Source organism: Chrysemys picta, chromosome 11 (assembly GCF_011386835.1).
Source record: "Chrysemys picta bellii isolate R12L10 chromosome 11, ASM1138683v2, whole genome shotgun sequence".
NCBI lineage: Eukaryota > Metazoa > Chordata > Testudines > Emydidae > Chrysemys > Chrysemys picta.
Genome location: NC_088801.1, coordinates 64367500 through 64385561, shown reverse-complemented (window position 1 = coordinate 64385561; position 18062 = coordinate 64367500). Strand labels below are relative to the sequence as shown.

At 43.7% G+C, this 18062-nt stretch overlaps 1 protein-coding gene across 50 annotated transcripts in view; it reads right to left on the bottom strand.

The window, feature by feature from the left end:
• MAP2 (microtubule associated protein 2) overlaps positions 1-18062 on the bottom strand; it is a 342492-nt gene that overhangs the window by 104868 nt on the left and 219562 nt on the right. The window lies entirely within an intron of this gene.

Below are 18062 nucleotides of genomic sequence, written 5' to 3'. Positions count from 1 at the left end.
AAACATTTGGACATAAGTAATGGCAAATGACTCATTCCTCATGGAAACAATGACATCTCCTGGTGATGGAGGAGGAGAATGTGATGATGACTCTTTAGCTACAGCTACTATTATTAATTAGTAGCAGTATTGCAGTAGCACCTAGAAGCTCCAGTTATGGACCAGGACCCCACTGTGCTAAAACAAAAAGATGCTCCCTGCCCCCAAAGAGCTTATAATATACCGCTAGACATGGCAGAAACAATATTCATGAATATTCATTTGGATTCTGAACCTACGTTTGCCTTTACCGCATTTAGATCCCTTCTTACTCATGATTTGCAAACGTTCACACACATTTCTTTTGTTCACATAAATGTTTGGGGAATAGCTGCTCTTCATACAAGCCTTTGTGAATAAAGGTATTTATGCATGAACACAAATAATATAACACTTTTCCTCATTTGCTAGTCTCCTGTTTAAAATGTTTCATTCATTCCATCAGGGAGCAGAAAAAGTACCATGGGACTTAGGCTTTGTCTTCACTGTACAAAAAAGTGTGGTTTTATATCGAGAGTTAGCTATCTCAATGGACAATCCTAGTGGAGACAAAGCACAGGAATTTTTACCTCGATAAAATAAAATAGTCGAGCTAAACCCCAGGTGGGAAGGGCATCGGGCTGACCTTGACTAGCTAACCAGCTACGTCATGGCTAAAGATTACTTGTGCCTTATCTTCACTATGATGTAAAAACTTGATGCAAAGAACACACTTTTTTTTTTTATCAGTGAAGACAAAGCCATAGTTGGCCAATCCCAAAGAGCGAACAGTCTAAGAAAGCAGTTTGCAAACAACAGGCTGAAAATGGCTTGTCAAAACTATTCTGTAGATAGTTAGGATAAACAAATGTATTCACCGGAATCCGGATCAGTTTATAGCTGATTTGCAAACAGAACAAAAGGCTAAATTGTCTGATAATTTATACACAGCTAATAATTTCCGCCACTCTAATCATATATTGACTTTCTGAGCTACTGACAAATTTTTCTTTTAATGAAAAATCCTGTTGAAATAAGAATATTAGTGTTCAGTTACAATAATAATATCAGTCACTCAATTTAACCCCCATATAAAAGTGACTAACATATATACGCACCTGCAGAAATATAGCATTGTGTATATTAGGTACTAGATAGCATACTTCTTTGGGGAACACTGGACTGAGTAAAAACCCTATAATATTTTCTCTTTGCTGTAGTGAAAATGGGAAGCTTAGCAAAATCACAAGGTGCATTGGGGTGGACAGAAGGACTTATGCATCTCAGTCAGCCACAAAAATATGATACTGTTTTATATTAACTAGTCCTTGCCCTGTGCTTTCTCCCAGAGCCAGTGCTAGGCCTAAGCAGACTAAACAATTGCTTGGGGCTGCAAACATCTCAAGGGGGCCCTCGATTTACTTGTTATTATTATTATTTTCATAAGAATTTGCCTGTTTTAGTATTGTATGTGTGGGGAGGCCCACAAAAATATTCCTGCTTAGGGCCCCCAATGGGATAGCACCACCATTGCTTCCTCCTCTTCCTTTATTCTCTGTTGTAAGTCATATCAATTAGATTTCGGCTCATACAATGAGTGCCAGGAAGCCATGATGCAGTCATCTCAAGTCAACCAGCAGCCTGGAAAATGTTATTGGTGGAACAGAGGAAGAGAAAGTACAAGTTGGTGCCCTCGTGTACTTGAGGCAGTCATCTGCCTTTAATTCTCGTCATGCTATGAAATTAAAAACATTTTGTGATCAAAGTTCTTTCCAGAAACGTGAGAGCATGGGGCAAATTCTTACCGCTGGAGATAACACATTAACACACTGCAAAAATCAATGGACTTCACTAAGGAGGGTCATGTATCTGAGGGCAGAATTTAGCTTGTTCTGTCAAAAAAAAAAAAAAGTATATACCCAGCTGTGTTCCTTTATTAAACTGAACAGAAGCTAACAGAAATATTGACTCAAAGTTTCCATCCACCCATTCATGGCATTTAGAGCTAGACCCAAAGCTCCTGGGGGTTAATGAGAGTCTTTACATTGACTTCTAAGGGCTTTGGATCCGGCCCATGTATCACATTCTAACTCCAGAGGTTATTGTCTCCAAAAGTGAAGACAATACCGAGAAGCATCATGTTGAGAGGGGTTTATACAATAGCAAATGCAGGGAAAGCATTTCTGATCATCATTTTGATAAAAGTGATGGTTACAATCACAGCGCAACAATCCTAATGCTATTGTCTCCAAGTGTCCCTTCCCCTGCAAGTTACACACTTCTTCGTTCTCTTCCATTTCTGTGGGAAGGGTATTTGCATTCTTATCCATGCTACAGAGAGTCCTCTACGACAGTAACTGAAGTGCTTTCATCTTTAAAAGTAAATATAGTGGGTGGGTTTCAATGGGAATTATGTGTATCTGGGGGCAGAACTTGGCTCGGTATGCATAATAGATGGTTAGAGAGTGAAACATTGCTGAATTCATTCTAGACTCTGTTATTCATAAAGTGCTCTCACAGTTTATAATGCTAGTAGAAACACTGGGAGTGAGTCACAATACTTCTTTGTATTCACTTCAGGGATGACTACTATCCCCAATGTACAAACTGTACCCCTTATACAAATGGCACACAGGAGAGATGCCATCATGCCCACGTGCACTTTTTATCATGTTTTTACCATTGGATGTATTTAATTCAATAGCAAATTAATTATTCAATTAGTTAATTCAAGGAGAAAAAGTGCAAAGTGGTTAATCACTGTGGCAGTGTTTAAATAGTGTTATGTAAATAAATGAAAAGAATAAAAGGGTCCATCAATCATATAGTTAAAACACATCATTGCTAGAAATTTTAGAAGTCAGTTTGCCTTTTCCACTATAGTTTTCTGGTTTCCTTTCTGAACTGCTATGAAGGCCTTGGAAAATTACAAAGACAGACAGAGCATCCTCTTGAAATGTCATGCTTCCATGGTTAAAATTAATTGTGACATTTATCATCCCTCACTCTTTTCTGATTCCAGTGTTATCTAATTATGATGTAATATGGTACAACAATCTTAAGGGCACGTTCTCTCCCCCGCTGCTCCCTCAGGTTAATGTAGTGGTGGTGGAAGAGTCTGGATTGACAGAATTAGCTATTTAAGTCCTCTGTTTCCCCACAGAATAGCTGTCTGGGAGAGGGAGAGGCAGAGGCAGTGGGGTAGCTATGATACTGGAATGAGACACAAGAGAGCTCAGTTCTCTTCCCAGCTCTGTCAAATTCCCTGTGTAACCCTGGTTAAAGCACGTAATCTCTCTGTGACCCCATTCATAACATGAAGGTAATTTTATCTCCTTTATCTCCCTTGTCTATTTAAAATATAAGCTCTTGGGGGCAGGGACTCTTTTATCCTATATGTATGTACAGCACCTAGCACAATGGGGCCCCATTTCAGCTGAGGCTCTCTAGGCACTACTGTAATACACCTAAATGACCTGGAATAGGTACAGCCCTGGTGGTTGTAGAAGCTGGCTTGTGTTGCTATACCAATGTGCCTGAACCCTGACCCGAAGGAACTACCTCCAGGGAAAAGAGTGTATCATAGTCTCCATGGCCAATGGGTTCTCACCTATCTGCAGGGATTGCTAATTATCGCTGCTTGTGATGGTAGTTTTTGTGAAGTGGATGTTTTTCCATGAGGAAATGGACTGAGCCCACAACACTCAAAGGATACCAAACAGCTACTGGGTGGCAACAACTTTCAGCTACTGCGCACCTCAGCTGTGTTTGAAACCAGAGGTGAAAGGCTTTGCTTTTACTCCAAAGCAATTCCAACCCTCCTGCAATTCAGGCTTCATCTCACAAGAGTATAATCCTTCCCTCTTAGGAGTTCTGCTCGGTCAGGTAAGCAACACACTGTACCAGAAACAGCATTATATACAGGGCCGGCTTTAGGCCGATTCCCCTGATTCTCCGGAATCGGACCCCGCGCCCACACCTAAGAGGGCCTCGCGCCATAAGCGCCTTTTTAATTTTTTTTTACTCACCCGGTGGCGGTCCACTCCGGGATCTTCGGCAGCGGGGGATCCTTCAGTGCCGCAGAAGACGCGGAGCGGACCCCCCATCGCCAAAGTGCCACCGAAGTCCCGGACTGCCGCCGGGTATTCGAATTGGGCCCCACGGGTCCTAAAGCCGGCCCTGATTATATAACACTTGTATTTAATTAAATGTTTCCTGTTAAAACAGTAATCAAAGATAATGTTGCAGAGCAAGTTACAGCTGTGGGGTCAACCTTCCCATCCTTCCACAGCAGTAACAAAGGAGTCACAGTGCCATTACACAGGGCAGAGCAGTAACACCAGAGTCCACCCATGAGAACAGCATCTCCTGCATGACATGGAGCAGTTCTCTGCAGTGATGCCTTGTGCACTGACTACTGGGTGGAGCATGGATGGCTGACAGAGTGGGCAAGGTGGGGTCAGCTGATACACCACTATGGATCCTCTGATCAATCCACCCAAGGAAGGGTCATGATGCAACCACAAAGGCAGCCCTAGACACAGTAGTGGCCATGGAGACACTCTTCACGGACCCAAGTACACGCCCCAGCTATTCAGACAGTGCACTGGTGACAGTATTTGGCCCTGAACTAGGCGTCACACCATCTAAAGGAGAAACCTTGGCCTCGTAACACAAATTATGGTAATAAATAACCACCCTAATATCTGTCGGAATCAGTATTGTGGCTGAAGGAATTTAAATATTTTGCACTTAACACAAAGAGTTAAACTCAGCAGGAGTTTGTGGCTTGACACAGTGGCTTTGCAGCTGTCTCATCTTTTAATGTGAGTGTATATATTTTTGTGGCCCCATATATTTTTCTGACATGACACCTGCTCCCAGTCTCCTAGTCAAGCTGTATCAAACCAAAGTGCTCTGAACCCAGCACATGACAAATGCTTCACACTACAAGTTAATGAAAGCACAGAGCCAGAGTGAACTCTGGGTTTAGTTCTTCCCAATGCTACCCCTCCTAAAATGTCTTCTGTGATCACATTCCTAACAGAACAGTTTTTCTAGGGTGGGATTTCCAAAAGCACACAACATTGGCCTAACTCTGCTCACGATCTAGAAGAAGCAAGCTAATTAACAAAATTACCAGTTGATCCTAAAGTTAGAGGATGCCGGGACTCTATGAACAAATATGTTGCTGGGTAGAATTATTCATTGCTCACAATCTGAGACTCTCTTCATCTCAAGCACCACAGGGGACAAACTGGCTCCTACAGTAACTTATACTTATACTGTACTTCTTCCTTTCCCACCGTTCAAACTACTAGTTTGCAGGGCCCCCGAGAATGGGTTCGGGCCCCGGTGAAAAATTTTTCAGGGGCCCCCCAGCAAGGGCGGACCGGCTAAACAGGGCCGACGAAGGGGGTGGGAAGCTGGGCCCGGGGCCCCCTTCCAGACCGTCGGGCCCCAGTAATTTGTACCAGCTTTCCCCCCCCCCTTGTCGGCCCTGCTAGTTTGCAGTTAGTTCCCTGTTTCTTTACAATACCAGCAAGACTATGTCCCTAAATATAATTTCTTATCTGTAAAACCTGCAAAGAATGTTTATGTTACTCACATTTATGATTATTTCTTTGAGGTTTTGCCCCCATAAATTGTAAACAATTAGCCAATAGCTGTGCATTTCTCATAGACTATTTTATGCTTAAAATATTCTCTATTTTCACTATTCCTTTGACTACAAAATAGATGGAAAAAATGCAGAGATGCTTGAATTGTGGGCTGAAGAAAAGAACCTCGTTGTGTAAAGACTGAGAGCATTTACTGCAATCTCTATCCTTACCAGAGCTGAAAACAAGGAATGACTCAAGTCTCCCAGGTGGTTTATGAGACCTATAAATTGGCACTGCAGTAAGGAAGCCAAACAAATCGCTACTCATTTTCTAGTGATTTTCTTCTCCTTTTTTCAGAGGTATCCTCTTAGTGCATCTTAAGCTTTAAATCCCTCCTTACGTTTCTCTCTATTGGTCTAGAAAGCAGTGCATGAAGGAAGGCAGAGGAGGGGTGAGATCACACAGTTGATTCTATCTATGTGGTCTGCATAGCCATGGACTTGAGGTGTGGGACTTGCTGTAGTCTTCTGACTTGGAGTCAGACTGTTTGCCAATGAAGGAATAAAAGTCAGCTTTCCAATTCAGATTGTTCCCTTTTAAAAAGACAGAAATAGTTGATGTAAACCAAAGGAAAACAAATCATACTGCTTTTTTAAAAAGTCTCTTTTAATGGGTTTTGGATGTACTGGTTCATTAAATACTCTGTTGATCTTTTGATGAGGTACAGAGTTTAATCACTGTGCAGTGTGTTTGCTCTACATTACATAATCTACTGTTTTTCATTTGCTTAGTTAGAAACAATCAGAGCCATTCTTTTAGACTAGCTATTTTGTCTTTCCTTCAAGTACAAAGGGCCGAATCCAAAGTCCATTGAAGGCCAAGGAAAGATTCTTATTGGGCATTGGATGAGGCCCAAACTGAGTCAACTCCTTGTAAAGAAAAGCACAAAAATGGAAACCAGGGAACCAAAAATTAAAACCTAGGCAAAGTGTCAAAGGTATCTGTCCTTCTCCTGAATCACAAAATTAAAGGCACAAAATTGGAGACTATATTTGATTTTTAAGCCCAATACGGAAGGTCCTTCCAATCTAATTACTAGGGCCCTTATTCTGATTTCACATTAGTTTTACAACACGGTAATTCCATTAATGTCAGGGGAGTTACTATGGATTTACACTGGTGTAAGAGCAGAATCTGGCTCTTTGCTTCTAGGATTCTGTGATTCACTACATTGTCCTAAGTCTCATTTCCACTAAGGCCCATTTACATTGCCAGTATTGTAAATGGGAATCAGACCCGCATATATTTAGGGCTCACCCAGTTATTGTTTATGGTGGAAATATCAGGTGCAATGAGCACCTGAAATACAGATGCGCTTGTTTGTTTGTTTGTTTTTTAAAAAGGGCACAAAAACTACAAATTCTAAGTGAACCAATAATTATTAAAACAAGAACTCCTGACAGGGAGTTGACATAGACTGATATTATACGGAATATCCTTTACAGATGATTTCTAAGAGCCAGTGCTGGGTGGTAATTGCAACCCAGGCAGCCGCAAAAAACGAAAGGTGGGTGCCAAGGGGAGTATAGAAGGGGTGAAGATCGTCTTTCACTGGTCGAGGACTCTTGACCACAGCATCAAACCTGTGAGCTCTTTGCCAAAGATGAGTGTGCTGTCACTGTAGAAGGACTGCCCCTCTCCTTCTGGAAGCAAGTTCTTCTCCTAGAAAAATCAGGAGCCCTTTGTTGGTACTCATAGAAGGAAAGGGAGGCCTCTGACTGGAGGCTGACTCAGTTCTGGTGTGCTTCCCTTTCTGTGATGGTGTGTAGAGAGCTAGAGGCATTGTCCTGCAGTCCGTCAGAGTGTGAGGTGCTTCATCAGTTCCTGAATTTAAAAGGTCATGGCCTTTGAAAGGCAGGTCTTCAATAGTGGTCTGATCCTCTTTTGGGATGACTGCAATCAAAATGTTCTTCTTGTAGTGACTGCTGTGGCCATAGACCTGGTTGCAGTGCCAGAGGCATCCAATGAGGCCTGCAGAGCTGTCTTCATCATTAACTGGCCTTCAGAAGCCACTGCCTTCAATTCATTTCTGATCTCTTGGACAGTTGTAAAACCTTGTCCCATTGCATAAATTCATATTTAGCCAGCACAATGTGACAATTGACTATACAAAACTGAAAAGTAGCAGATGAATAAACCTTCCTCACCAGCCGATCCATCTTCTTTGACTCCTTCTTCTTCTTCGTATGGCTGATGTAAATGTAAAGCAACAACTATAATTTCACATTTAGATGGTTAAGCCAGATAATTGCATCTAGAGTAGCAGAGCGTATTGTTGTGATGCCCCTTCATATTTGTGAATGGGGCATTGAGTTGTTATAGGTTCTTTACCCCTAGGAGCTTGTGAAAGTTAAATTTTTGTGAGCTGCTGTTACATTCAATGATCTAGGTACCATGTATGTACAAAAGTATTCCTATCCCTTAGGAGGAATTTTGTACTTCTGATTTGCCCTCTTAGGTTATGTCTACACTACAAAAGCTATACTGGGATAGCTATGCGGGCATAGCCCCATAGTGTAGACAGAGTCTATAGGCCCTATACCAGGGGTCGGCAACCTTTCAGAAGTGTTGTGCCGAGTCTTCATTTATTCACTCTAATTTAAGGTTTGACGTGCCAGTAATACATTTTAACATTTTTAGAAGGTCTCTTTCTATAAGTCTATAATATATAACTAAACTATTGTTGTATGTGAGGTAAATAAGGTTTTTAAAATGTTTAAGAAGCTCCATTTAAAATTAAATTAAAATGCAGAGCCCCCCAGACCGGTGGCCAGGATCCAGGCAGTGTGTGCCACTAAAAATCAGCTTGCATGCCACCTTCGGCACACGTGCCATAGGTTGCCTACCCCTGCCCTATACCAACCGAAGGAGTTTTTCTGTAGGAACACCACCTTCCCAAACAAAGTTAGTTATGTCGATGGAAGCCTTCTTATGTCAACATAGCTGTGTCTAAGCTAGGGTGTTGTCAGCATAGCTACATTGGTCAGGAGTGTTTTATTCATGCCCCTGACAGACGCAGTTATGCTCATATAATTTTTCAGTGTAGCCCAAACCTTGGATGTGGCCAAGATATATGCCATAAATCCTTAGCAGGTTCGAGAATGCCTTCATTTAACAGAAATGGCTGAACAACCCTGGGCTACTGGGTGCAGAATGTCAAACAATTTATGAGATCTCTCCTGGACAACCTCCAGTGGCATCTCTAGGGTGTTTGTCATCCTTTTAAAGAGATCCTGGAAGTCTCTGAAGTCCTCTATACTGGACATGTGTAGTGAAGACACAGCCTTATCAGGTGATGATGAGGATATGTCTAGAGAGGGATAGGCCGATCATTATATTCTTCCACAAGGTCTTCCTCCTCACTTTAATATGCTGGTAACCAGTTTACAGGAGTTTCTGTTGGGATGATTGATGATCCCTAGCAAGATTCTTAGAAGCAGTCAACTTTACTCTAAACCTCAATGAAGCTGAATAAGGAAGGAGCAGACGGAAGATGCTGAGGGTTCTACAGAGGCCAACATGTGCCGCATAAGAGAAGGGCATATGATACCACAAAGATAGAAACCAGGGAGAGTGAGACATCTCTGAAGCATTTGATCTGCAGCAATAGGGACTTCCTTGAAAGCCACTCTCAAGAATTAGTCTAGGTGAAGGTGGAGACCTCCTAGAAGAACTCCTATTACTATACAGAGATGAGGATGCCAATGAAATAAATTCCTCTAGTGGAGGAGCACATCCCTAAAATATAGAATGAAGAGCCTTTGATTTCACATGAGAGGTAGCCACCAGTATCGTCAAGGATAGACAGATATTTTCTTCTTCGGTAATGTAGGCTCCCGTGCCCAGAAGAGTTCTGGATACAGCAGACAAAGGAGAGATATCTGACAATGGGGACTCCAGTTCCAGAATAAGTGTAAGGGCCATACCAACAGTGGTACCATGATGACAAGTACCAGCGCTAGAGTCCCAGAAAAAGTCAAGTCCAGATGCAGTACTGACAACTAGGAGGTATACAGCATCGATGACAATGGAACCGAGGAAGTAATGCTGGTCACCGAAGGTGCAGGATGCAGTACACCGCTGAGGAACACAATCCCACAGTCTTAGGCCTTGGCTACACTTACCGGCAAGTTCGACGGCTGGAAATCGAACTTCTGGGTTCGACTTATCGCGTCTAGTCTGGACGCGATAAGTCGAACCCGGAAGTGCTCGCCGTCGACTGCGGTACTCCAGCTCGCCGAGAGGAGTACCGCGGAGTCGACGGGGGAGCCTGCCTGCCGAGTGTGGACCAAGGTAAGTTTGAACTAATTCGAAATAAGGTACTTCGAACTTCAGCTACGTTATTCACGTAGCTGAAGTTGCGTACCTTAGTTCGAATTAGGGGGGGTAGTGTAGACCAAGCCTTAGAAGACTCATGGTACTGTTGCAGTTTCAAAGTAGTCTGCCATCATTACAACGCTCAGCCTTCTTCTTGGTCAGTACTGGAGATGGTGATCAGTGCTGAGCCCTTCCTGGAGATCTTTGTTCTTTCCTGCCTAGGGCAGCAGGGGCCACTGACTTACCAGAAGAGCGCTGATGAGAAGGCTCAGAGTGTTTGCTAGCAGCATGAGGTCTCTTAGAACCAGCCAATTTCTTATTTCCCAGACTCATATCTCTTGTAGCCAGGGAAACTGACTTCAAAGCAGGCAGAGACCATTCCCAAGGGGGTACCTCAGAGTCAGACAGATTTTTTGTACCAAGAATCAATTTAAACGGGCATTGCAAGCCCTCTGTGTGTGCTTAGAAAAAGAAGTACAAGTGGCACACTTGCTAAGGATGTCAGACTTCCCATAACCGTTCACTAACAACACTATCTGAGCAACAGGGATGCAGGAGGACGTCACGGCACCACCTTGCTACAAGGGGCATGAGCAGGAACTGAATGGCAGTTGGGAATGCTCTGCCTTTTATAGACTGACTGTAGGGGGTATGAGGCTGTACCGTGCGCGTGTACAGACCCTGTGGGCTGAAGAATTCCAGGCATATGTGCACAAGGTGCTCATAGCTACAATGGGCAGGTGCGCGCACATCCCCTCTTCCCCCCCCACACAGACACAGAGTCATCCAAACATTTTCGAAATCAAACAAAAGACTCGATGTAGATTTGGGTTCAAATGCAGTGACAGATTCTTAGGTTGGTTCTTAGTTAATCTGAACGTACTCATTATCCTTCCCCATCATCTGAATTTCAATAGTGCCTAAGATCCCTAGTGATGGACCAGGACCGCCATTGTGCTAGGGGCTGTACAAACACAACAAAAAGGTTACATATCAATAACTGAAATGGGAAAGAAGCTCTCTCAAAGAGTTTGCTATACAGTACTGCTCAGCCAGAAAGGGACTAGAAGCCTAGAAGTGAACTTTCCGATTAGAAATGCTCTAGTGTTCTTTGCCTAACTCCCCACTTGCCTGTCTTTGATTGTACTGGAATAATCTAATTGGAAATTAAATCTTTCTACCTGGTACATTTGGTTTCTTTTATTGAATGAATACATGGAGATTTTCAATTCTACATTAAGGTCTTAGTTAAATAAATATGTGTCTTGATGACTTAATCCTTATTTGCATTTTTACACTTTGGCTGTTTTTCACTACTAATGTAATTATAAAGGATTCCTGCATCCGTTACTGTAAAGTATGCTTTCAAAAAGCTGGGAAGAACCAGAGAAACCCCTTCACTTAAGCAGATTTACCAGTTTCCAGAAAGAAAGATCTAATTATCTCAGTCAGAGAGCATGTCCCCGTGCCATTTGTGCCCTCTGCTTTTCCACGCCTCCATCCTCCCCAAATGGTCACTTTAGGACATTGGCAAGAAGAAACTATACTTTCCATTTCAATGTCGCAACTGAGCTACAGCCCCTGAACAGCAGCACTTCAGGTACAGGTATCCTTTAGAATGGGATTTGCAAGATAAAAGAAAATGCTTAAAATAAGCTGTTTCTTTACCGCCCTGGAAAAGAACATAAGGATTGAGATGTTCTTGCCCCTTTCACAACAGAAATAAACCTGCAGAAAAAAATCTAGACTCATATAGGAAAAAGCAAAGGTATTTTGTTACAAGAAAGTCTCATTCTCTGTTCACAGAGAAAACTGATATTCAACTGCAGTTCTCTCTGAGTGAAATTCACCTCCCTACCCCACCCTGCACAAAACCCTATTACATGGGCATTGTCCAGGAGCCTATCTAGGAATCCAGGGACAATTCAGCATACGGCCGGACTGATGCTGCTCTCAAGAGAATCAATGACAAATCTTTCAGTGATAAAACTTGACATCTGCAGGAACAGAATTGGGATCTGTATAAGCGCAATGCTGCTACAAAGAACATGGCTCGGCACTGCGTGACGTTCATCAATATTGCATTCTCTTGCTCACCATCAACTTGATAAAACATTTTACACTTTGGGAAAGATGCTCAGCTATTTCAAATGGTAATAACTCCCCTGACCATAATGGATCTGTGACAATTAGCACCCGCTCAGGATCTGCCCCCTTTTCTTACAGTGAACTGCTCGACTCAGTCACAAATGAACTGGGCAGCCACCGTTCCATAAAAGAGAGTGCCTTAAGAGCCTACATCAAATGCTTTTTGGGGCCTGATGCCTTGCCAATTGAAATCAACAGAAAAACCATTCAAGAGTCTGAAAAGCATGGAAGTCAATGGGCTTTGCATCAGGCCCTGTATTTATAATCTGTGCCTCCCACTAATTATCCTGAAATAGGTGACATTTTTCACCATTCTAGAAATATTGACAAATACGTTACGCTTAAAACAACAGCAAAATATTTTGTCTGGCTTCCAAGATCTCAACATTTTTGCCAGCTGAAATCCTGCCTGAAACAAACATCAGCTTGTTAAGAAATAATGAAAATAAATTGGGTTTTCAAAAAGAAATACAATTTTTCGTGGGAATTTAGTGCTTGTGAAAGTACTGACAACCCTGGAGACATAAGGGTCCTCTGCTTATTCACCAGACACGAGTTGTACAAGTTTCCCAGCCTAGTACCTGCTAACATTCAGGCCCGCGTTTTCCAGCGTGGCCTCTGAAACTGTGCCAACAAAATTGTGTTTACATTTGCATATGCACATTAGCTAAATAGCTGTGCAGCTTCGCAATTTACATATGCAAATGCATATTTGTGAAGATGGAGCATAGGAGGGGGAGTATGAACAATTGCAAGGGTGACACTTTGGAACACGCTCTTGAAAATTTGATTTTCATTGTTTTTTCTCAGGCAAGTTGATTTGATTTTGTGTCTTTTCCCTCAAGAGGCTCCATGATCCATAGCAGCTTGGGTCTGGTTGCTCTGAACATGTTTAATTGCGCTAATATATATTCTCCAATGACCGCTCTCTCCCTGCAGAACAGGAGTAACTCTTATTAACTTCAGTGGGAGCTATTCCTCTCCTGGGAAAGGCAAACAGGGCCACTGCTGCAGAACTGCTGCATACTCAAATGATAAGCAAATGCTCACTTACTTGAGTTCAAAATGAGGACATTAACTACACTGAAAATTCTTATCCAACCCCATTTATGTTAATTAATTTCCTTTAGTTCCAATGAGGTCTCACTATACACAATATATTTCATTTTCACCAGGCTGGGGCAGAGGTTAGGGTGTGGGCTCTGGGGTGGGGCAGAGGATGAGGGGATTGGGGTGCTGGAGGGGGCTTGGAGGTGGGGCTGAGGGGTTTGGAGTGTGGGAGGCGATATGGGCTCTCACTGGGGGTGCGGGCTCTCGGGTGGGGGTGGGGATGAGGGGTTTGGGGTATGGGAGGAGGCTCCGGGGTGGGTCTGAGGTGTTCAGGGTGCGGGAGGGTGTTCCTGGGTGGGGCAGTGGGTTGGCATGCGGGAGGGTGTGCAGGGTGTAGGCTCTGGGAGGGAGTTTGGGTGCTGGAGGGGGCTCAGAGCTGGGGCAGAGGGTTGGAGTGTGGGAGGGGGTGTGGGGTGTGGGCTCTGGGCAGCGCTGACCTCACTCGGCTCCTGGGAAGTGGCGACATGTCCCTCTGGCTCCTAGTGGAGATGCAGCCAGGGGGCTCCGTGTGTTGCCCTGCCCACAGGCGCTACCCCCGCAGCTCCCAGTAGCCACGGTTTCTGGCCAATGGAAGCTGCGAAGCCGGCACTCAGGTTGGCGCCTGCAGGCAGGGGCAGCGCACGGCGCTTCCCTGGCCGCCCCTTCACCTAGGAGCCAGACATTCCGGCCACTTCCCGGGAGCTGTGCGGAGCCAGGCAGGGAGCTGCCAACAGCAGTGCTGACCGGAGCTGCCAGGGTCTTTTTCGACCGTTTCAGTTGAAAACCAGATACCTTGCAACCATAAACCCAGAGCAGAATACTGATGTGCAACTTTTTCACTCATTCCAGACTTTCCTTGCAAATCTATAGATCTAACACTCCACAAATCCCATGGCAGCTGGACTACTGTGGGACATTGTGAGAGACGCCTGAGTCAAGATCATGGTCAGCATTTTTTGAGGTACACTCCCTGACCTAGTCCCCCAAGATTACTCCTCTCCTTTGGACGAATGCTTAGTGTGGGCTGTGGAGAGAGTGCAGTGCATGAGACTGTAGCTGGTTATGATAGAAGTTCACGTTACTACTGCTTCTGCACCATGAATCTGTGCATATTTCTGGGCTTAGAGGGAAGAGAGCCTGAAGGAGAATCTATATGAGCCCAATATGCTGGAAACATTATTTAAGTATATTTCTTCTATATGAAAATATCACTTTGGTAAATGGGACCCCGGGTGATCTGTTGTCCATGAAATTAATGCATGAACATTAATTAAAATTAATTAGACCTAGGAGCCACTTCATATATATAATTACAAGGTTTGAAACATTTTCAGAGAGCAACAACTGCCTCACATGAGCCCAGGGCTGGCTCCATGCACCAGCTTGTCAAGCAGGTGCTTGGGGCGGCTGCTCTGGAGAGGGGCGGCACATCCAGGTATTCGGCGGCAATTCGGCGGACAGTCCCTCACTCCGCCTGGGAGCGAAGGACCTCCCGCCGAATTGCCGCCGCAGATCGCGATCGCAATTGCGATCGCGGCTTTTATTTTGTTTTGTTTTGGCTGCTTGGGGCGGCCAAAACTCTGGAGCCGGCCCTGCATGAGCCACATTCCCAACTCTTTAAACAGTTACGCCTCCCCCTACGCACCTGGCACGTTACCTCCCCTGAGAGCCACAGCAGACGCTAGAAATGTAACCATCAACATGTATACTTAAATGACAGATCGCCTTGAACATTATTCATAGTGTCCCACTCTGGATTAAAATCCAAGATGGTGACAGCAAAGAGAGCAACAGACCCTGCTCATTTCTCTTTTGTAACTTACACTTGTACCTGAATTTCAATTTGCAACTGTCAAACATACAATTCCCATGAGACAGTCTCTCAATCTGTATATGCAGGGTTATGTCTTTCCTCCAGTTAGCTCAGGTTCATACTTGTGGTGCCCCTAATGCCCCTCTCTTCTACACACACAAACCTCTCACCTGAGTTTGATGGTGCTTTCAACCTGACCTAGCTGGCACAGTTGGGGGGTGTGGATCAGACCCTGGGTTCTACTTTCACTCGGGACGATAACCCACCACATTTTGCTATGAGGAAGCAGGCTAAATCACTCAAATGCTGATAATCCCCCAATGCCTTCCCACCATTCCCCCTGTGTGCCCAGAAGGACAGACAAGTTCTCCCACAATTCACTGGAAAAGAATCACACAGTGATTACTGCCGCACAGTGAAACATGGGATGTGCCGTATGACACACCTAGGGAGTGCAGCACCAGTGAGCACATAGTAACTCAGGTAGGGCTTTGCTGTGTGGCTGCACGCACCCAGGCTAATCCGGGAGCTGAACACCCTGGTTAACTCTGCAGTGAAGACACCCCCACAGCTAATTAGGAAGCTTAGTCACGTCGTTCTTCCAACACTTTTGGGGAAAATATTGGCAAGAGAATTGAGAGGCAAAGAGCCTGACATGATTATTATTTCCTTGGCTGCCTGTCTCCTGCCAGTCTTGGGTTTCACAAACAAGGCCTTGGCTCAGTGACTAAGGGCAATTACCCTACAGATTTACTAAAAGCTCAGAGATGAGGTATGTGCGTGATATCAAGAAAGGACCCTTAAGGCATGTGCGCTGCCTTGCTGGGTGCAAAAAACTCTCACTAATGTCAACGAGACTTCCACCCAGATCAAGGGCCCTTTTTCTGAGAATGCTTTCAGCAGCACTTAGCAATCCTCAGCCACACTGGGTGGTCATTCTAGGGGTAGCAGTGGAAGCAGAAATGTCTTATTGTCTAACAGATTTATTGTTTATTCATGCTGTAAAAGGGCATCCAACAGAGGGAAGCTTGTTCTCAGGTCTCTATGTCCAGAATCACACGCATCTTTGCTTCTCGGTTACGCTATTGGAAAACCTGAAAGGCAGGGGGAACAATAACCTGCAGTTTTACTGCAGTCCAAAAATCTAAAAAAGAGACAAGAGGAAGGCCTGGAAAACTGACGGGAAAGAGACCATTTGCAAAGCATGCATGCATCTATATTTACAGTAAACTTGGCACAATGAGTGAGTACTGGAATTTTCTTCTCTAGGGAATGTACTGAGCAATAATTGTGCCATGACATTCTGATCTTATAAAAAGAGTGGGGTCATATCACGTCCACCCATTGATCTCTGGCAAACAAAAGCACACAGGAAACACCCACTTAAAGAAAAACTAGCTTTTTATAAGCTACACATATATACATGCACACACTTGTGAACATGTCTGTACACAGACACACACACAAGCCCTCATATCGTTATAACTGTAAGCAAGTATCTGTAGATATTTTGTGCTACAAAATCTTTAAAAAAGAAAAAAGAAAGAAAAGCAAGCAAACAAGCATAGAATTTTGAATATTCTACGATGTGGTATTTCTCCCCTGCCAAACCTTTTCCCACCATATTTACTTCCGGCTCAAAAATTAAATTAATCAGTTTCTACTCTAGTTAGTTTCAGAAGTGTGTGTGCATGTGGGGGAGAGCAGATAATTAAGCAAGAGGAATCTGAAATGGAGGTGGCTGATCCTGCAGTCCTCATCCTCAATGGGAGCTTTGCCTGAACTAAGACTGGAAGATCAGGTCTCAGATGGGTATTGGGGAACAATGGAGTGGCCTAGGCTTACAAGGATCTAGGGCCTAGGCTTACATGGATCATGTTGTTGGTTCAGTTGGTTTTATATTTGCACTCTGATTATTAAATTTTGCTGTAATTTTGTTGTAATTCTAATATCTTTAGTAAAGATTTTTAAAAAGAAAATCTGGGCATCTCAGGCCCAGAGGTGCTGCGGAGCAACCTGAGCTAATTCATCTGAGACGTATGACCACTCCTAAATCACACCTGACTGGTGACAGCAGCACTCACCGTCACAGTACTGAGCCTTTCGAATGGGCATTTGCATGCTTTCCCTGCAAGTTCCCATTTGCACAGGCAGTTACCTGATTTGTGTAGCCATTTGGGCTTCTGTGAATAGCTCTATTTTTCTGAAGGTGCACCTGTCGCCCTCAGCTCTGAAGACCTGACATTCCCATAGGTAGTAAATGGCTTTCTTATTGGGTTTTCAATGAGAGGGAAAATATGAGCCTGGGGCACGGGAGAGGGAAGGAGTAAGAAAATTGCACAGAATGGAAGAAGAAGAGAACGTCCAAGAAACAAACAAACAAATGATACAATATGATGGATAAACAAATTCAGAAAGTGGGGACAGGTTTGTTGATAAATGTTATAGTCAACTGCTTGACCACATTTTGGTTTTCTATGAAATATATTCCAGAGACCAAATAATCAACATCAGTCAGGTCTACAGTACAGGACAAAGGTTCAATTTGATACCAGTCTCCAGGAAGTCGTCTCACGCACAGTTGTTACAATCACCTTACGCAGAAAGTGTGCTCCTAAAGTCATCTTTTTATACCCTACCTGTTTACAAAGAAAAGATACTGTACATATCATCTGAAACAAGATTTAATCAGTCAGCTTTCTACCTAGTACCATGGTATACCCTTTATCTCTTTATTCTGAACACATGCATTCCAGGTATCAAAGGGCATGAAGGCATCTCCTAGGTATGTTCTAGGGTGGAACAATCATATGTCTTTTGGGACGTTCCAGTATTGGCCTGTGAGAATAACTCCCTATCTGTTGCTATGGTAAAATACTCATAAGTCCTGATCCTGACAGCTTTCCTATCTATTTAAGCCAAAGTTTGCCTCAGCTGATACAAGGTATTATGGGATACTTAGCACAGGAGAACAGGATTACAGTAAATGTATAGGCCAATTTAGGCTATATAAG